The 22,370-nt window shown below is 36.0% G+C and overlaps 1 long non-coding RNA gene across 2 annotated transcripts; it reads right to left on the bottom strand.

The window, feature by feature from the left end:
- Positions 1-4,198: 4,198 nt before the first annotated feature.
- On the bottom strand, positions 4,199-19,574 carry LOC120885640 (uncharacterized). Of its 2 annotated transcripts, XR_013431774.1 has the most exons (3): positions 18,899-19,574; positions 5,017-18,657; positions 4,199-4,498 (listed from the first exon to the last, which is right to left on the bottom strand). It is a non-coding gene; the product is annotated as an uncharacterized LOC120885640 (long non-coding RNA). The 2 variants fall into 2 exon arrangements; XR_005728358.2 differs by having other exon boundaries at positions 4,199-18,657.
- Between the last annotated feature and the right edge of the window lie 2,796 nt (positions 19,575-22,370).

The following is a 22,370-nucleotide window of genomic DNA, read 5'->3' as shown; positions in this document are numbered from 1 at the left end:
GTATCCCAATTCAGTTTTCCCCTTATTTTCATCTGACATTGGTGTAGCCCATTTGTCACAATGAAAAAAAATAGGTTATTGTGAACTAAAGTCCAGAATTTATTCAAATTTCCTTAGTTTTCCTCTAATGTCCGTTTCTGTCCCAAGTTCCTATTGGGAATATCCCGTGACTTTTACTTGTTAGGTCTTAGGTAACTTGGTTGTGCTAGCCAGACTTTCCTTGTTGATGATGATCTTGATAGTTTGGAGGATCATTTATCAGGTATTTCATAGAATGAATATTTGTCTTTTGAGAGGTGGGCTTTATTTAGTCTTACTCATCTTGTGTCCTTTGTGTGATAGAGAGCCTGGCAAAAGGCTCTTGGGACTTTAGGTAACTCAAACACCACAGTGGGCAGGAAACAAATGCTGTCTTGGCTGATTTAGAAGTACAGTGTTCCAGAAAAGGTATAGTTCCATAGGATTTGGTAGTGATTCGATGGTATCCAGATAATCCTATGAACTGAATTGAATAAATCAAGTGTGTCTAAAAGCTGGTGATACATCTAGAAATGATGTTTCATGAGAAACAACTGAAGGAACTGGTGAGTTTTTCCACTGAGGGGAAGGTAAAACACCTGTCTTCCCACTTACAGGTAAGATGTCATATAACTTGAAAGGGCTGAGTTAAAATAGTGGTCAAGGGGCTGGGGATGTGGCTCAAGCGGTAGCACGCTCACCTGGCATGCGTGCGGCCCGAGTTCGATCCTCAGCACCACATACAAAGATGTTGTGTCCGCCGAAAACTAAAAAATAAATATTAAAAAATTATCTCTCTCTCTCTCAAAAAAAAATAGTATTCAAAATGTGAGTTTCTCACATTTTGGTGAAAAATAAGCCAGAATATTACAAATGAGTGCCTGGGTTCCTTCTTAGTCATCAGAGGTCCTTGACTTAGACCAGAAACAGGATGAAAGTAATTCTCAAATCTGGATATAAAAGAGACTGGATGACTTCTAAGTTATTTGCCAATTCTCAGGAGTTTCTTAGGCTCTCAAACATTTCTAAAAGCTTTATGGATAGGAACTTAAGCTGGGTGCACAAGGAAGAGAAAAGCCTCAACTACCCAGGGCAGCTACAGGAGAAGGCATCACCCTAGTGATGTCCATGAAGCAGCTCCCACTAGCTTGACTAAAGCTCGTCCATCCTCCTATACTCCACCCAACTGTTGGACAGTAAGGACAGACCCCCTGAGAAAATGTGGAGGAAACAAGGTGGTATGAGGCTGGTTTATGGATTATTTTTTGTTTGTTGCAGTAGTGGGATTGAACCCAGAGGCACTCTACCATTGGGTTACTTTCCTTGTTCTTTTTATTTTATTTTATTTATTTTTTGGATACAGGGTCTTGCTAAATTGCCCAAGTTCTCCTCGAACCTATGATCCTCTCAGCTTCCCAAGTCACTGGGATATGGATGTGAGCCACCATGCCCACCTGGGTTACAGAGTTTCAAAAGCCAGAAGAGAAAGATTTTGTGAGGATCAAAGAAACTTCTGAGGATCTGCAGTGCGATTTGGCTGATTTTAGGACGAATGCTGTATAGTAGTTTTGTGAGAGGAGATAAGAGTCAGGAAGCCTTTTGAAATAATGAAAAATCAAGTAATGAAAGTGTATGGATATTTAATAGTACAAGGGTAAACACTAAGGAAGATGACAGAATTAATAAAATTGGGTAATGGAATTACGGAAAAGAAATAAGGAAATACACTGTTCTAGCATTACTTGTAAAAGTGAATTACAGATATGAAGGTAGTAGCTAAATAACTAGAAAACAGAATTTTGTGTACAATCAGGATATTACAGAGGTATAACTATGAAAACAAAAATACAAGTCTTCCTCATTAAAAGAGGAACAAAATAAACTTATCCATATAGTAATATTTTTAAAGATATAAATACTGAAAGTTAACAAAATGGGACAAAACTAAACAAATCAATGAGCTAAACTTAACTATTAAGAAAAAATTTCAGACTGAATCATAAAGCAAAGCTCAAATCTATGTATGACTTTCATCTAAAATATAAGTGATTTAGAAAGATTGAAAATCAAAGGATGAGTAAAATACCAGAAAAATTCAAACAAAGCAAGGACCAAGATATTAACAGACAAGGCTGAATCCATGCCAAAATACATTAAATCAGACCAAAACAAAGCACTCCTAAATGAGTACAACTCACAGTAAGAATGAGCAGTTATAAATAGCTGTGGGTCAAATAACTTAGCAATTTTAATCAAAATCTACAGGGAGTATAAGAAAAAAGAAAAAAATAGTAGGAAAACTAATTCATCTCAGTCTGTGACAGATCAGTAATTACAAAAAAACAAGGATATAAAAATCTTAATATTGTTGTTCTGGTAGGTCAAATTGATAGCTGTTGAGAAAGTCTAAAAAGGGAAGTAGTGCAGACTGAGCATAACAAAGAAGAAAAACAAAGGACATCAGACTTACAGACAGCCTGTCACTATACCAAGAACAAAAGGAAATTACTTTCCTTGTTGATCCACTTAGGTGTCTAGGATCAGAGTGCCCTGACTGGCCTCTTTGTTAGCTGCCAACTAATCTGCACAGCTCACTCAAAAAGAAAAGAAAAAAAAAAAAATTCATGGTTTCCAAACTGCAATTTCTGCCTTTGTTCAATGAAAGCAACCACAGTTTCCACTGTATGTAAGTAAGCAATGCACCATTAATTGACTTATATTTCTTCAAGTTTTCTTTGATAAAATCAAACTCCAGTATGAACTTTCAAAAAACTTGACCATGCCTTAATCCAGAAAGAAAAACTAATCAAGTCTAAAATGTAGAAGCAATGAAGAAAACACTCTCATGAAAATGTGACTAAAATATTTAGTAGGACCAAAAGAAATAAGGAATTCATTTGAGTCAGATAAGAAATCTGAAATTTTAGAATATCTAGAAAATTGCCATAAAGAAAATTCTACATATCACATCATGAGCTCTGGGATAAAGATAAAAACGTGCTCACAAGAAAATTAACATCAAACTGAAAAAATTTAAGAAAGAACATCTAAAACAAAAAAACTAAAGGTAAGAAATAAGACAAAGGTAAAAATTAATGATTTACAAAAAAAACCTAAGACATCCATATATAAACATGCAATGAAAAAAATGTTTAAAAATTGGAAAAAGAGAAGGTAAAATTACCATTATTTATAGATATTACTGTATACCTGGAAACTTCAAGATAATAAACTGAAAAACTATTACAGACACTAAACAAATTCAGTAAATTGGGAACATAATTAAAATATCTTTCCTATATACACAAACAACCAGTTAGGCTTAATGCAAAATATACTCAGTTATAACGGCCACCAAAAATTAATATTAATAAGGCCTAACAATATAAGAAATGTGCAAGATCTACAAAAGCATAATTGAATAAGGCACACCACAGTCTTTCACATCAAGATGTCAATTCTTAATCTATAATCTCACAAGCTGCTTTTTAAAAATAATCTAAACATGCAGAATAACCAAGAAAATTCTAAAAAATAATAATGAATGGTCACAAGCCTTACACGAGCCTTCAATAAATAAAACATGATGGACTGGCAAATAAGTTGACAGAAAATAAAACAATAGAAGTTCTGGAAATACATATGGAAATATATATAAAACATTATTTGGTAAAGGTGGCATCTTAAAATTAGTGGAAAAAATATTGATTATTCAATAAATTCTGTTGGATTAACCAGATAGCCACTTAAAAAAAACTATCCATATCTCAAATATTTAAATTCTGATTTAAACCATACAAGAATTATTTTGTAATCTCAAAAAGGGAGTAAACTTTCTAAACATGTAGAAGAATTCTAAATGCACTAAAATTGAACTATATAAAAGTTTATAAAATTTCTGCATGTCAAGAGACAAATAACATGAGTTATTAATCTCCAAAGTAATACTTTTCTTAACATGTAAAGAGAAAGCTATATGAACAGTTCTCAGAAAAAGAAATATGGATGTCTCTGAAGAAAAGACACTGAACCTTATTTTTACAATTGACTTAATAGTGTTGGTGAGGGTATAGGTAATATCGTATGTTATTTATGGAGTGTCTGAGAGATCAAATACTATAAAGGACAATTTGGCAATATGTATCAAAATTACAAAGGCAAAAATCTTCTGACCCAGAAATTCTGCTTCTAGGAATTTAATTTATAGAATTACATACATGTGAAATGATATAGGTACAAATTATTTATTTTACCATTATTGATAAGAGCAAAACTTAAATTCTCATCATTAGGGGACTTTGTTTTACTATTACAATGGCATTAAAAGAACAGAGTATTTCTCTATACACATTGAAATGCCGGATCTCCAAGATATATCACAGTATAGAGTACACTCCCATTACACCAGTGCTTACGGGACCACATAAGGTATCTTGTTTATTCATGTTCACTGCTTTTTTTCTGATGGCCAATGTAGAACCTTTAGAAAATGAAAAATATAAAGCAAAAGGACATAACTATAAATTTGTTTTTGATATCTTCCCTGTACTTTTCAATGACTTGCATGTGGTATATATAACTTTATATTCTACTTTTTGTACTTCACAATTTATCAGCAACAATTTTTCATAAAATTAAAATATATCCAAGGGGCTAGAGATGTGGCTCAAGTGGTAGTGCTCTCGCCTAGCATGCGTGAGGCACTGGGTTCAATTCTCAGCACCACGTAAAAATAAAAAAGATATTGTGTCCACCTAAAACTAAAAGTAAATATTTAAAAATATATATATCCAACTCACACTTTTAGAGGTTGTTCCTACAAAGTATATAAATAAAATATAATTTAACCATTTCTAATGTTTTAAAATAATTTAAAATGCTAAAATGAATATGTATTTTACCAAATTTCTCTACTAGTGGGTGTTAACCTTAAACTATTTCATCTTCAAAACTTTAACAAGTATGCTAGTCAGCTTTTCTTTGTTGTGACCATAATACCTGAGAAGAACAGCTTGCAGGAGGAAAAAATTTATTTGGGGTTCACAATTTCAGAGGTTCAGTCCATGTTGGCCAGCTCCATTGCTCTTGACCTGAGGTGAGGGAGAACATTATGGCAAAAAAGCATGGTGGAAGAGAGCTGTTCTGCCCCTGGCAGCAGAGAAGCAGAGAGGAAAAAGAAAGGAGACCGACAGGGAGGAGCTCTCAGGAGGACAAGATATAATCCCGGAGGGCACACCTCCAGCGACTTACTCCCTCCAGCCAAGTTCTACCTGCATACAATTTATACTCAGTACAGTAGTCCTTTCAAATTATTAATCCATCAAATGAATTAATACACTGATTAGATTACAGGAAAATATCCCAGTTTTGTTTTTTATTAGTAAGTCTTAAATTCCAAGTGTAGTTGAACATCTTTGAATGAGCCTATCAATTACTTATAATTATCCATGAAATATTTGTTCATTCTTTTATCAGTTTTTCTCTTTGGTTAATTCTAACCTTTATTTTAAAAAGCATTCTAGCCAGACACAAAGGCGCAGGTCTGTTATCCCACTTACTTAGGAAGCTGAGGCAGGAGGATCCCAAGTTCAAGAATGGCTTATGCAACTTAGATCCTATCTCAAAAGAAAAGATAAAATGGTTTGTGGATGTAGCTCAGCAGTATAATGCCCCCAAGTTCAATCCCCAATACCAAATATAAATAGCATTCTACATAGTCAAAAATTATCTATTTACCAGTTATAAATTTTTTTACTAATTTTTTTCTTTGAATCTTGCTTATATTATTGGGAACATTCCCATTCAAGATCAAGATATATCTTTCAATGTATTGAAATATTTTTGGATAATAGTATAATTTTAAAGTTTTTTCATATAGTTCTTACTCATTTCTTAAGTTTACTTCTTACTATATTACTCTTTTCAAAAATTATTATTATAATAATTGTGAATGGAATTTATTCTTCTACTATATTTTTAACTGGTTATTGTCTGAATCAAATGGATTAATGCACTGATTTTGTAAGACTCTCATTACCCAATCATTTCACCTCTAAACTTTGTTGCATTGTCTCACACATGAGCTTTGGGGGATATCTCATATATAAACTACAAGAGGTTCTAAATAAATCAGCCCTTAATATTGATACAAACAATAACCATGTCTACTTTCCTCTGCCACACCCTTCTGTGCCTTCATGTTCTGCCTCACTTTAGGCTCAAAGCAATGGATCCAGCCATCTATGGACTAAAACCTCTGAAACTGTGAGTGCCAAATACTTTTCTGTCTCTAAAATTGTTCTTTTCAGGTCTTATGATCACAGCAGTGAAAAAGCTAACTAAAACAGAACCCTGTTTTGTTTTCAAGATGTTTTTAATTATACTAACAATACATGAATACATGCTTGCATTTAAACATTTAAAACATTGTTTTAAACATTAAAACACCATGCCTTTCTTCTGAATCAATATAAGAATAAAAATGAGTCATTCATTAAAACTTTTAATTTCATAACCATCCAGAATTTATTGCATTTTTTTGTTTTTCACAAAATCCTGTTGATTGCTTTAGCTTTCTCAGGTATACAGTCAGATCAATAGCAAACTAGTGAAACTTTTGGCCTCCTTCTTTACAAAATGAGTAGGTCTAATTTTACTTTCTCACTTCATCTTATGAGCTATTCCATCCAAAATTAAATAACAATGGGATGATGGCTGAGATTTAAATGTGTATAGAGTACCAGTAATAATATATATGGTACTTAAATGACATATTTCAGCTATACTGTAAGTAATAAAAATATGCTGAATATCTACACACACACACACACACACACACACACACACACACACACACACACCCCTTTAGTTATTACCTAACTATAGAGTTATTCATAGGCAAACCCTGTTGAATTTTTATTGGAGGCTAGGAAAAGGTGTTGCCACATTTTAAGAAAATGAATCTAAATAGTATCTGGAGGTATGTTTAGTAACATCCTATGGGGTCTTTCTCTTTGCAAATTATGTGGGAATGAAAATCTAACCGAGATTAGAGATTTTTCTCATTGAGCACAAGAATTAGAGAAGTGTGAGAGATGAAACTCTTGATACCTGTGGTCTGTAAAACACCATGCCTTTCTTATGTTGATGACTTGTCCCTTTAAGTGGTTTGGTCATCCTCTGTGAGGCAGTGGAGTGGGTGGACTTGAGTGTGAGTTGTGATAGGGAATTTCCAAAAGTGAGGCTGGGCAAGAGCAGCTGCTTTCTGGGACCCAAACAGAATTGACTACCTTGCATCTGGGCAGCAGAGCCTGCAATGACTACACTTTGCAGTGCAACTGAAGATTTGTTCCTGAGTTTGGAGTTCTTATTCATTTCTTTATCAGACCAAGCATGCTTTGATTATAAGGCCTTAAACACTCTCCAAGGAGTGTTTTATGGCTATTTTCTCCTGCATGAAAGAAACCAAGATATGATGTAAGAGCAAGAACCAGTTATTTTCATAAAAATTAACATAGTTTCTGTAGTACCTTCTTCTCTAAAGACCATCCAGCAGGTATCGGAAAGAGTGGAGTTTATGATCAGAAAGCACCAGGTACAAACCTTTAACCATTCCCAAGTACCATTAAGTATAAAATAATATCACCTTACATTAGTGTAAGTAAAGTTCACAGGGGCTTCTCATAGTTTTAATCTCATCTAATATCCATGAGGCACCTTGGCCAAAAGCAAACACACAAAACTTTTGCAGGACCATGTTATTGCCTTCTGTATGCAGGAAGCAGAGATAGTGGTGAAGCTGTGAAGGATCCTGGGGCAGTTATCTTTGTATTTCCTCAAATGCCCAACAAAATACATGAAACAGTAGTTTAGCATATTCAGTAAAAATATTAGCAGTTGTGTAAACAAAAATCAAGATCAAAGGGAACCTGAGGCCACATGTTGACAGCTCACTTCTGATGACTTAGGGAAGGAGCTTGTCACTACATGAGAGGATGGGACCAAATCCTCCAATTTCACACCTCTCTTCCATCTTTCACACAATTGAGGGAAGTACTGTCATTCAAGGACTATTATAGCCCCTATATGTCCCATACCTAGGCACTGAAAAATAAGATACTTTATCTGGAATCCTAGAAACTACCATCTCCAAGAAATACTGAGAAATCCATACTGAAAATAATGTTTGGTTATGTGCCACTAATATTAGCAATTGGAATATATATGAAGATACATTTTACAGCTGTTCTTCCCAGTGAGGTGTTAAGTGAGCAGTCTTTGGATTCCTAAATCACTTTAGGATATCCCAATGGAAACGTTTAATTAATTTAAACACAACTAATTTAATGGGATCACCTGAAAAGATGTATGTCAAAGGGTTAGGTAATGGGATTGTGGATGATTTTTGTTTCTTCCTTTGTAAATTTGTTGGTTTTCTAAATTTGCTTACTGTAACTATGGGTCACTTTTACAATTAGGAAATAATCATTGTTTTGTTTTGTGTAAGAACAAAGTAGGCTGAGTGCAGTGGAGCATCCCTGTAATCCCTGAAACTTGGAAGGCTGAAGCAGGAAGCCTGCATGTTCAAGGCAGCCTCAGCAACTTAGTGAGACCTTGCCTCAATATAAAAAATAAAAAGGGCTGGGGATGTGGTTAAGTGCCCCTGGATTCAATCACCAGTACCATAAAAGAAAAAGAAAAAAAACCCACCGCAGCCAAGATAACATGTCCATGTTTAAGGTAGGAAGAGCTAATAAAAGAAAATGGTTGTTTGCAACTACATCTGTCACTTTTATCAGAAAAGCAAAAGTCTTCCCTTTTGCACCCTGAAGATTTCCTGTTTAATCAGCCAGAAGTGGATCACATGACCATCTATAGTTGCAAGGAAGCTAATGAGGGTCTTTCAAAGAGAAATAAAATAGTCATGATTGATAGATTATCATGATTTATAGCCCAAGGCTGGCACACTGTCATCCCAAACTAATTCTGATAACAAGGAACAACATGGAAATAATAATGCTATGTCTACCATAGCTTCTCATTATGTCTGCAGGAAGCCTTAGTATGATTCTAGCACAGATATGACAATGTGAGTAATGAAAGGTAGGATGGAAGCATCCTTTAGATGGGGACAAATTTCCTTTATCCCTCCTAAGTTCTCTGGAGAATTATAAAAGTATCACACACAGGGAGAACTCTTCTGAGACATTTACTTTTGTCAACAAATGGGATTCTGGCTCATAACTGTATAATTAAACCCACTAATTATGAAACAAGATACAGTTAGATGATATTCACAGATTTCCTACAAAGTGGCTCTCACAAACTTCAAAGATGAATAAAGCACAATTTCTAAGGGAAGTTAGAATCTGCTCACCTTCCTTCAACTGTATTTCCCAGTCATGCTACCAGTTAGCTCACCTCTCACATATGTGCCACTAGAGACAGGGTAATTCAATTGTGATTCTAGTCTAGGTTCTAGGGGTCAAGTAAATACCATCCTTCTCTTCTCTCTCCCAAATAGGGAGAAGTCAGAACTAATTCACAGACAGAAATATGAATCAAGCAAGGTGAAAAGCAAAATGTCAGCTTTAGAACAAAAATACCTGGATCAAAATACACGCCTTACATGTATCACCTCATTGGGTATCTAATAAATATTTTACTACAGAGTTCAGTATTCCCAACCAGACTTAGGCTGGGCAGGAGATTCAGCCTTCCCTACTGAAAAAGGCCCACCATAGTAAATTTCCTGTATGAGCAAATCACACTTGTGTCCTCTGCCAACCTGAAGATCAAAATGGGAGAGAAACAACACATGTGGTCAGTTCATAAATGACCATTGTGTCATGATTAGTATTAGGTCAATAACACACAGGGAGAACTCTTCTGGAAGACTTCCAGGACAAGTTTTTCAAAAATATGGAGCAAATGTTGACATCTCTAGATGTGATGTTTGGAACTGCTGCAGCCATATTGCTACAACTTGATGTTGAGGTTATAATTACATACTTTTATCCAGAATATGACACAGAATATGACAGAGGATGGGGGATATAGCTCAGTGGTAGAGCACAAGCCTGGCATGTGTGAGGCCCTGAGTTTGATCCCTGGCACTTTATTTCCCTCTTGAATTTCCCTAGGGAAACAAAGAAAGAAACGGGAAGGGAAAGGAAGGGAAGGGCAAGGAAAGGATGGAAGATAAGAAATAACCTGTGTCCTTGGAAATATCAATGTGTAGGTAAATAGAGGCAACCAACCCTGAAGCCTTCCCTGCAGTTAGAGTTCCTGTTACATAAGTAACTTTATCAATCTTGTTTGAGTCTGGATCATTTCCTATATTCTTCAGTATGGCCAGATATATCTGCATTTCATCATGTCTTACTCAAAGTACTATATTTTGGGTATCTGAACAATCTCAGTTAAAAGAGTATTTTTACATTCATGCATAAAACACATGCTACTCCCTAATTGCTTTTCCAGAGTATGTGTTTATATTTTACATATCTTTTGGAGGATATGTATTATATTCATGTCTCCTGTTGTTGCAGCTGCTAGTGCTACTAAGGCCATAAATGCTACTGAACATAATTTCTGAATAAAAACAAATAAAATTTCAGCTAAAATTATATCTACCCACCTGGGTATTATAATTTATAAATGTCCTAAACCAATAATATGAAAAAGCTGCACACTCTACAACTCAAGTCAAATGTATAGACATGGCAAGTGTCTTATTCACAGCTTATTGGTGGTACTAAAGTAAGAAATTCAAACAAACTTTCACTATCATAGAAAATATGCAAAGGAAGATAAACACCACCTTCCTACAATTTTATCACAGGTATATATCTTTACAAATCAGGTCTAAATTTACTTTTGGGTTGGAGACAGGCGGAATTACAGAAGGAAGGAAGGTAAAGAAACCATCAAGAATAATAATAAAAGATTATTCCATTGAACCATTCATACAAGCTAAATATCTCAAGTTTGTTTACAAAAATTAGTTTTACTCTTAAAATCATAGAGATACTCTATAGTTTGGGTGCTTCAGGCGCAATTTTCTCAAATTTTAGGCTTAGGTGTTCACATTTAATGTCTACAAAAGGCTTCAAAGAGGGCTTAGAGTATGCAGTGTACAATCTTCCATGACTTTATAAAAGCACATGTGTGTGTGCACGTGCACTCACATATACACACACATACTTTTTTTAAACTATCAATTCTTATTTCACTTTCAAAAGGGATAGACAAAATTCAATTTTTGATAAATTCAGTTTTTGATAAATTACTAACAAAAATTTATATCCAATCTATTTCAGTATTCATATTCAAAACCAATTACAGAGTATAATCAACTTCTTCTCTTGAATATCCATTACCACTCACCCTGATCTGAATTACCATTATCTCACAGTTAGATGATTGGTTTTGTTAGGTCTACCCTATTGCACTCTAATCCTTTCTCCAAGCACAGCCAAGATTTTCTCAAAGCAACCCAAATCTGGCCTCAAGTATTATCTCCTCACTCTCTCCTCCAACCACAGGGTCCTTCTTGTAATTGAATGTTCTTTCCTACTACAGATCCTTTGTGTATTTTAGACCTTTTATGAGGCAAACTTTCCTTTCCTCTTAGCCTTGTTAACATTTACTCATGTCTTCAAATTTCAGCTTGTGATCACTTTAAGACAACTTTCTGATCTCCCTAACTAATAAAATTCTCTTGCTATAGACTCATAGAACCTTATACTTCTATGTGTAATACTTGTTACACTTGCATTTTTATTGTGATTATCTAGTTACTGGTAATCTATTACATTAAATCATTAGCTTTATGAGCAAGGTTGAATCTATTTTTACTTATCACTTACATGACCAGTATTGAAGACACAGTGGGTGCTCAATATGTATTTGCTATGTGAAAAAAAAAACTGTCAAACTTTATCTCCTATGCAAAAACTCTAAAAGAAACATGAAACTCACTGTCTCTTAGCTCTTTCTATGATCAAAGGAAACCATTATGGAATTTCTAGATAGAAGATACTCTGTAAAAACATGTTATATGAAGAAGATAAGAGCTGGATCTTCTAAGCACCACTCATTTTGGAGGGGTAAAGGATGAATAGCATTAAGGGATAGTGTCCAGAATGCAAATATTCTATTTGTGACCACAAGATATCACACAAGGACCATATCCTTTTTAAAAAAATTTTTTTTAGTTGTAGATAGACACAATAACTTTATTTTTATTTATTTTTATATGGTGCTAAGGATTAAACCCAGTGCCTCACATATCTACTTAGGCAAGAGCTCTACCACTGAGCTACAGCCCAGCCCTCCATTTCCTTTTCTTGTCACTAGGAATAACTTCATCAAGTAAGGAATTCTTCAGTCTCCTGTCTATTCCCACTTCTTGGAAGCTGATATCCAAGCCATGATTTGAACCCTAGTAGAAGCTAGAACTCTACTCAATCTAACCTCAAAGATATCAGCTCTATCACTCCATTTCCTCCTTTTCAATAGTAGGTTCTTTCTTTCTTAAGTTTTGTTCTCATGACATCAATCCAGGCAAAAGGGTGTGGGGATCATGGGGGTGAAAACAATAGCTTGTTCACAAATGTTAGGTTGGGAGAACTGGCCTAGTATTAATGTCTTTGGGCCGGGGGTAGGTTACCTGGGGATGGAACCCAGGACCTTGCATCTACTAGGCAAGTGCTCTACCACTGAGCGACACCCTAGCCTAGTCTTAATGTCCTGAGGAAAGTTTCCAGTTTGCAAAATCTTTCTTCTGGGAAAAACTGTCTTTATTTTCACTTTCCATGGGCTTTCTCTTCTTTTTTAAATTTAAGCTTCTTAAGGAAGTTTTTTTTAAAAAAAAAAAAGTTTCTATAAAAGCTGCTACTAAAATAGGTTGGAGGTCTTGAGGCAAGGCTTTTTAATTCAGAATGATAAACAGGCATTGTGCACTCTGTGAGGCCCTTGACAATGGTATGCCAAATTCTGAGTGGCTGTTTGGAAATAAATTTTTCTGGAAAGTCTAGACACTTTCAAATTCTGCCACCAGAATGTAGTATGCTGCCTGGGTGTGTGAATGCTTTATAAATATATGAATGAGAGAATGAATTAGTGATGAGAAGCCCTTAAGAAACAGGACAAGGGGCTGGGGCTATAGCTCAGTGGCAAAGCGCTTGCCTAGCATGTGTGAGGCACTATGTTTGGTTCTTAGCACCATATTAAAAATAAACAAATAAAATAAAGGCATGCCGTCCATTTACAACTATGAAAAAAAGAAAGAAAGAAAAAGACAAAAGAAACAGGATGAATGGCCAGAGAAAATTTATTTACCACTAGGAAACAATGATGTCAGCAAAGCCCAAGGAAGATAAATTTTTAAGAAAATTGATTAAACTGTCATCAGTTGAACAGAGGTTAAGTCAGATAAGGCCTGAGAAGTATTCAGTAGATTTAGAAACACTGTGGTAGTTGTTGACATTTAAAACTAGTATTTTCATTGAAGTAAAATATTGCAGTTGGTTGAAGAATATACAGGAAAAACAAACTAAGAAACCACAGGTAGAAAAATGTTTTCATGAGCCATGTCCATGAAAGGATGCAAGAAACAGAATCGAGGGCAAATTGATATAGAAGGTTTTCTTTCCTTCTAAGATGGAAAAGACTTGAGAATGCTTAAATGTCAAGGTGAAGGAGCCACAGATTAAGATGCAAAAGTGCTAAAAAAAAAAAAAAAAAAAAAAAAAAAGCAGTAATGAGAAGGAATCCAGAGTCTGGGACCAGAAGAGGATCACCTTTCCATTGTAAAATAAGGGAAGGACTAAGAGTGGATTTCAAAGAAGTAAGTTTGAAGGTTTGGTGGCATTAATTTGAAAGTTTCTATCTTATGGTTGCTACTTTCTCCAAGAAAATGGGAGGCACAATAATCTTTTGATAATGAAAGGGTGGGGGACTTGACCAGCAAAAAAGGGAAAGCCTGAGGTAAGTAAAAGGTATTTAAAAAGAACTCTTGCAGTTGGGCGAAGTGACCCATACCTATAGTCCCAACTAGACTAGGTCAAGAGGATCACTTAAGCCCAAGATTTGGGGGATTATGAAAAATAAAAGAACTCCTATAGAGAACAGGAAACAGAATTACCAGGTATAAGGGGCAAGAGACAGGGAGGGAAGGGGGAAGTACTGGTGAATGATATTGGCCAAATTATATTATTTATTATGTTGTGTTCATGTACAAACAGGTAACAACAAATACCATCAATAAGTACAATTATAATGCATCAATAAAATGTGGAATTAAAAAAGATTGATCAGGTACAGTCATGAACATAAACATGTCACGCTACTACTTTTCTCCAGTGTGTGATTCTTCTCTTTCAAGAAGAGAGGAGTTTCTAGGAAAAATCCCCATTCACCACAGGTTACCTTTTCTGTTGAAATTGAGTAACTTAAAACTCCAAGTTCAGAGTTGTGATGGAAATATCATTTATGTGAGTAGTATATGTAGAATTACATTAAATGCAAGATAAAAGTAAGAAGTTACTGGCATTATTTTAAATAAGTAGAAGATAAAAGTGTGTCTTTTTAAGTACATAAGAATGGCAATGGAAAAGACTTTTTGTACAAGGAAACTAAAACCATTGTCCAAGCACGCCCTAAAATAACTACATAGAGGGCTTCATAGGTGGCCTATTAACTGGAACATTAGCCCATCACTTCAAGTGACAGTGTCAGGGTCAAATAATCAGAACAGAAAGCATGGTTTTTCTCAAAACAGATGGAGGACTCTCACCCATCTATTCTTTGCCAAGTAAGCCAAGTCCAGTCTCTAACGTTGAATAGTTGCCTCCAGGCAGAGGTGACAGATCATGCTAGGTTTCTAATCCAATATACATTCTCTTTAGCTTTTCTTCTCCTTCTGGTTATAGATTCCCAGAAGCAGGTGGTGCAATAAATACCAACTCATTATTACTATTCTCCTGGCTTGACTGGTGACCTCCAAGAGAATTAGTTACTAAGATAAAGACTTAGGTGAACTCAACATGGTGTGTTCTATGATTCATTTACAGAGAAACAGAAAGATGAAGGGAAAAGGCATGGAAATAGTAAACATTTTTTTAAAATTATATTTTTGAGAAAGGATCTCCCCATATTGCTCAGGCTGACCTCAAACTCACCATCCTCTTGCCTCAGCCTCCCAAGTAGCATAGCTAAGATTACAGGTATGCATCACCATGTCCTGCTAAAATACCAATTTTTTATGGTAGCACAAAGCAATCTTCAGGTACTTAAAATATTCTCTAGTTATATTTCAATTAATATATTTGCTCCAAACTTGATACATACCACTTCTTCATCTCTCCAAACTTTGACTGACAAGACTTTAAAAACCTCATAAAATGAATTACATTATTTGAACTGACACAACAATTTCTTTTTGGCTACTGGTCTTATTCCCTTTGGGTTTGGGGAATTCTGAAAAGTACACATTTATACACTCTATTCAAGGAAAATAAATAAAAACAGAAGTGAACACTATTCCCTTTTCATTACTGAATAGGCAGTAACTTACAAAGGAATAAGACTGTATTTTCTGTAAAAATGGGGTCCTAAGAAAAGCGAAGTGTTGGTGGAAATTCAAAGATGCTAGTGGTTAATGTTCACCTAGTAATGATGTGCTGTCATGTGATGCAGAATTTTATTTTAGTGGCAGAAATTATAGTAGCTACATAAATGACTTTTATATTTAAATTTTTTAAAGTGAGGTATATAAACGTATCTAGTTTACAGAATTATGCAAAGAAAATGATAATTGTAACGTTATGTAACAACTGAAAGGAGTTTGGACATTTTGGATCTATCTATCAATATAAAATAATTTTCAGTTTCTCATGTTTAAACAAACTGCTGTTTGAGGGTAAGATTTTTTTTGTTGATTTCCCCAATCCCTTCCTGATAATATCTCACATGTTGCTGGTTTTTCTAGCCACAGCAGAACACTCAGCTGATTATCTACAGAGAACAGTTTACAACTCTATAATTTCTGCATACCCTTCTTGGTTCTAACTGAAACACTTCATTACAGATGCTGTAATAATTTCTTTAGTTACATTATCATATACCTATCCTATGCCTTTTCATATATTTCAAAATATCTTTCAATTATAGTTTTAAATTCATAACTCATTAATCTTTAATACTATTTATATGTTGTTCATATCCATAATGCTCATGAAAATTCAACAAGCTATCAAATAATGTGTTTTCAACTTCTCTTAAAATGAAGATCTCAAGGTTGGGATTGTGGCTCAGCATAGAGCATTCACCTAGTATGTGCGAGGTCCTGGGTTCAATCCTCAGCACCACATAAAAATAAATAAACAAAATAAAAGTATTGTATCCAACTACAACTAAAAATTAAATATTAAAAAAATGAAGATATCTACATATGAAATAATGTTCTTATTCTTTGGCTAGTGTAAAAACAAAACCAGCAAGTTTCCTTGTTTAAGTCTTCAAATGTCAGCATTTCAATTTAATAATATCTCTCAAGGAACAAAGACACCCCCATACTTCTTGACAACCAACATCATATGACATTGAAAAGAAAGATACTGTTTGTATTATAAAAGTTCACTTTTGAATGCAAAAAATGGTAGTGAAATATTTTTGCAATATTGATACTATTATATTTTATGTCAAATTCAAGTCAAACACAATTTTTTAAAAAATTGTATCTATACTACTTCAAAATGAAGACTTGTTTAAATAATTTAGCAAATTGGGTATTCGCATATGAAAAATATAAAAATGGTTCCTACTCTTCCACTATCATAAAGCTTATGTTTTATCTTAAATTGTTTATGTTGAAATGCACATAACCCAGCAATGTTATAAATGTGCAGATGTCACAGAATCACGGTTGAAAAAGAGCTCATTAATTCCAAGATACATGTTATTTTGACATCCCTGAAATCAGTGATAACTTGCAATGTAGTTAGACCCTGCAACATAGACATACAGTTGTCACTACCAGAGATACAACAAAACTTCCAGGAGGAGTATCAGGGGCTTGGGAGAAATCCTTGGATTCAATGGTGAAAGCACTGTTTAAAGGATTCTAGAAGATTCAAAATTCAATAAAATACAATAATTCAGTGTTTATTCAATACACATGAGGAAAATGAAATCCAAAGAGTTTAAGTCACTTATTTTACTTCATAAAGTTCGGTAGGTAGAGTTCAGGTCTGTGTTACATTTTCATTTTTCTTCTACCAAAGTGTTTAGTTTTAAGGTGGGAAAGGGATATCACTGAAAATAAGTTGATAAGATCCTGGCTCCACAGCCAAAGAATGTAATCTCTTTTGCCTTGGTTTCTCCATACATTAAAACAGAAATTCAATAAACCTAACTCACAGTGCTGCTGCAAATATTCAAGTAAGATAATGTGGGCTGGGGATGTGGCTCAAGCGGTAGCACGCTCGCCTGGCATGCATACGGCCTGGGTTCGATCCTCAGCACCACATAAAAACAAAGATGTTGTGTCATTAAATAAATATTCAAATTCTCTCTCTCTCTCTCTCTCTCTTTAAAAAAAAAAGATAATTATGTATAGTACTTATTTTAGAGATTGGCATATGGCATGTGCTCCATAAATGCCAATTACTTAAGATCAAACTGTACATTTAATAAAGTCATCTTCAATAATCTCACAACTACTGTTAACTACATAAAGCTCACGTCTAATTATTTAAATAAAATACTGGAAAAATAAATAGACTTGTAAAATGTTCAAACTAATTAATACAACAAATCTTCCACATTAACACTGGTTGTGCTATACAAAGAACTCAGGAGACCTACCTGTAAGAAACCATACAAAAAGAATCCAGGTGATTTATGATCATCACATTATGAAGTACTTTAATGGGTGCAAATGTATAAATAAGCACAATCTTAAGTGAGACATACACAAGGAACAGATATTTTAAATGTATAAACAGATTATTTTTGCTTTCTTTAAAATATTGTAACTATATAAAATACAGATATTTTTAAAAATAAACATAAGTATTGGACATTAATATGTACAACAGCAAGACATAACTAGGCCAGAAACATGAGATAATAACTGTTCATTATTTATTTCATGTATTTTAAAGCATTTATGTATTTTCTCATTCATTACTAACTTAGTGCTTTGAACATAGTACCTAATTGTAAAAAAAAAAAGATTCAAAGTACTTTCTAAAGTCATGTTATTTTCTGTTCAAATAATGAGATATTCAAATAAAGGTAAAGATCTACCTTTCTTTTCTCCTTTTTAAAGCCTTTTAGGTCAGCTCTTATACTTTTGAGACTTTTATGTGAACATCCAAATTACAACACACTTTAAAGTTAACCTGTTTTATTTTCTCCATTTTTGTTTCTATTTTTTAAAAAAAGTAACATTCTATATGTATTTGACCTATCTCTTTAATACATATTTCAGGCAAGTAAAAATGGCTTCAAGTGAGACTTTGAATTCATCAGATACATAGTTGAGTACTTTAAAAGTCACTACTAGGAAATGGTGATGAAGCAACTCACATTTGTTCCTGTTTCATTTGATGACAAAATCTATAGGAAACCCTGCAAAGGAAAAGTAACTCAAATTAATATAGCTAGAAGTGCTGTATTTGCAGACGCTTCTGGCAGTTAAATAATTATTTATTAATAACCGATGTCTTTGTATTATAACTTGTAGCAGCAAAATTAAAGAATTTCCTGAATATTTTCAGTATTAATATATTACAAGAATGCTTTAAAAAAAATCTCACAAGCACGAACATACAAATTTAAAGCTTTGAAAAAAATTATCACATGACTCAACTGTGAACTTTATCCATTATTCCAAACGTAATGCTTATGTTTGAAGTTTTTGTTGTTGTTGTTTTGTTCTGTTTTTTTAACTAGTCTCACTGGAATATAACCATCCTAGACATTCCCTAGGATCAAGGTCCATCTGGAGCAGGGCAGACTGGTTGAGTGCGGCTGGTCAGCCAACCCAAGTCCTGTGATCAACTGAGACCACCCCATGGTGAAGAGTATCTCGGCTAAAACAAGAACCTGGACTTAAAGGGGGCGGCAGTTCGAGGCTGCACTCCGAGGCGTCCCCCTAGCTTCCCCCGCCCGGGAGTCTTCGGCGCGTTCCACCTCCCCAGAGCCTGACCCGCCTATTCCTCTCAGGCTACCGCTGCGCTGATCCAGGGCCGCGGGGTGACGGGAACAAAAACTCAGCACACAAAGAAAGCCTGGGTGAAAAGAGAAGCCCCACCCTGTCAAAAGAGGAGACTTCTCTATTAAAACTTGGCAAGTTAACAGGAAGTGCGGAAACGCAGTTCCTGGGCACCCTGCTACCCGGCATCCTCATCCTTTTTCTCTTGACAGACTTCCTTGAAACCCCAAACTCTGAACGCTTTCTGGGCAACCCTTGACTCGATCTCCATTGCGGTGCCTCACTGGGGGCAGCCATGACAGTTGTATCCGGGTATTTTGGTTAGCCACGTCCTGAGTCCCCCGGAAGTGACGCGACGCGGAAGGATCCGAGTTTGGCAGAGGAAAGACTGAAGTGAAGGGTTTCCCGGAAGAGGGTGTGATAGGCCTGCTGACGCTGGGAGGGAGGTTGTGGTCTTTACATCATTTTATGTGTTTGTCTTTGTGCTTAACGCGATCATTGCTGTGCCATTTTATTCTTTCAACAACCCCAGGAATTAGAGGCTGTAATTTCCATTTTAAGAATGGAGAAACTGAGGCTAAGAGAGGGCAATTTGTCCAAGATCATGCAGCCATATTTGGTGAAGCTGGGCCAAACGAGACAAGCTCTCTGGTGACTCCATTTTGGAAAGCCCAAGCTGTTGGCGCTTGGCAGCCTGGTATAGCATTTCTGCAAGTATCTTGTTCAGCTCAGTAGCATTTTGCCCTGGGGATGGGGCCAAGCCCAACCATTGTGGTTTTTATTCTGCTTTCTTTAGGGTACAGATTTTTCCTCCTCCCCAGTGCCAGGGATTGAACTCCAGGACCTTGTCCAGGAGTGCTATTTTAAGCAATTTATTTCAGACTCTGCAAAATCAAGCTTCATCTATTCTCATCCTCCACTTCCTACTATTACTTATTAATAAAACAGATGCAGAAGAAAGGGAAGAGAAAAATAAGGATCTGGGAGGAGAATAGAAAAATAAGAGAATTTGCTGATTTAGGAGTTGAAGTTATGTTGGGATTCCAAGGTAGCATGAAGCAATAGTCTAGCACAAGACTGGTTGCCCACTAAAAGGTAGATTCACATCCAATATATGTGTTTCTCCACCCAAATTTAGCACCCACGTTGATAACACTTAATCCAACATACACTTTTATGTTCGTATGTTAACAAAATTTGGTATGGTTGAACAATAAAATATGTGAAGTAAAATCCCATAGTTTCCCCTGGTGCCCCCTGTTGGTAAAGATGGTGCCAGAGTGCTTCTCTTCCGGGAGCTCAGGTCCATGACCACTGAATGGCGCAGGAACCATCACCTCCAATCCCTGTGAATGGCAGGAACTTTGAATGGTGCGCCTCCAATGAGCTAGCGTGAACTCTCAGCCAATGAAGAAGTAACAGCCCACTCCTTGCTCCTCCTCATCCTGCATTAAGCCCATAATTATCAACACCCTGTTCTGTTTGTTCTCTTATTCTTACTCTCTCCCCCTCCCTCCCCTCCCTCTCTCCCCCTCCCTCCCCTCCCTCTCCCCCCTCCCTCCCCCCCCTCCCCCCTCCCTCCCCCCCTCCCTCCTCTCTCTCTCTCTCTCTCTCTCTCTCTCTCTCTCTCTCCCCCCCCCTCTCCTTCCTCTTCTCTCCTCCCCCCTTCTCTTCTGCAACTGGCCGCTGTGGTCCTGCTGTTTTGGCTTGTTGAGTTTACGGAGCTTTTCCATCATCCTTTACATCCCCTGTTACCATGTCATTTATTCATCCGGTGATTTGCAGCATAACTAAGCATTGAACTGGAAACTGCCCACAGCATTATAGTGTAATAACGCTGAAACACAGAAGTGAGGTACTTGACTATAAGGTCCTTGCTTAGCATCTGGATGGCCATTTTAAGGAAAAAATTTTGATTTCTGCCCAAGGGCATTTCTGAGAAAGGCTCACCACTCTCTCATACCAACCCAACCACTAACTGCTTGCATTAGGGCCCTTGGGGCTTGCTGGACCTGCCCTATAAAAGTCACAGAACCCAAGCCTGTTTTGCCTCTCTCCTCTACAGAGAGATGGCCTTTATTTTTCAGCTCATATGTATCTCTGCCTGGTCTTCATTTCTCACTTACCTGTCTCTTGTTCCTTGCTTTCCCTTCACTAACAAAATGCATGTTTTCAAAAGAAATACCTTCATGTTAATCTGGCTGTTCTGAGAAACAGTGTTAAGATGGTATTAAATATGCAGGAATATTATAGGTGATTACTCTGATATCAGAGTAATCATCTATAAGAAATTCACTTTCTGGTGAGAGGCACTTTTAGTGTCTTGCAGAGGACTGCTTTATGTCATCACATAGCTTTTTCACTGTGCCAGATTAAGAAGAGAGAAAAAGGATGAGGCAAAGAGAGCTAGAGGAAAGGAGGGAGAGGTAGAAAGCAAAGATCCATTCTGATGACCCCGTTTAACCTTGATTACTCCCTAGAGGCCACATCTCCAAATATAGTCACACTGGAGATTAGGGCTTTAACACATGAATGGGGTTTGCGGGATACAAATATTCAGTTCATAATAGAGTATGACTCTGGATCAAAGATCTTTTGTGGGGGTAGGGAACATTAGATCTGTTTGTGCCTTAGACTCTTATGTAGGAGATAATGCTGTAGACTTTGCAGCTCCTGTAGTTTGGATCTTAAATGTTCCTCAAAAAGTCCAGGTGTAAAAGAATGGTCACATTCCTTGGGGGCTATAGTAGTTGAAATTAGGTTTAGTTGTGAGCATGGAGTAATACACATCTCCAAAATAAGAGTTATTTAAACCTGCATGTCTGTAATCCCAGTGGTTTGGGAGGTTGAGACAGGAGGATTGCGAGTTCAAAGCCAGCCTCAGCAACAGTGAGGCACTGTCTCTAAATAAAATACAAGATAGGGATGGGGATGTGGCTCAGTGGTCGAGTGACTCTGAGTTCAATCCCCGGTACCCCCACATAGTTATTTAAACATGACAATTAATTTTTTTCCTTCATATAGAAGTCTGGATGAAATCAGCTTAGTTTAATATGGTGTTTCATTGAGTGAGGGCTCCAGGTACTTGCTATCTTATTGTCCCACTATATTAGGCTTCTGTTTTCCA

The sequence above is a fragment of the Ictidomys tridecemlineatus genome, chromosome 1, assembly GCF_052094955.1.
Source record: "Ictidomys tridecemlineatus isolate mIctTri1 chromosome 1, mIctTri1.hap1, whole genome shotgun sequence".
Classification (NCBI taxonomy): Eukaryota; Metazoa; Chordata; class Mammalia; order Rodentia; family Sciuridae; genus Ictidomys; species Ictidomys tridecemlineatus.
Note: the sequence above shows the minus strand (reverse complement) of the source record. Positions and strands in the feature narration are given on the sequence as shown.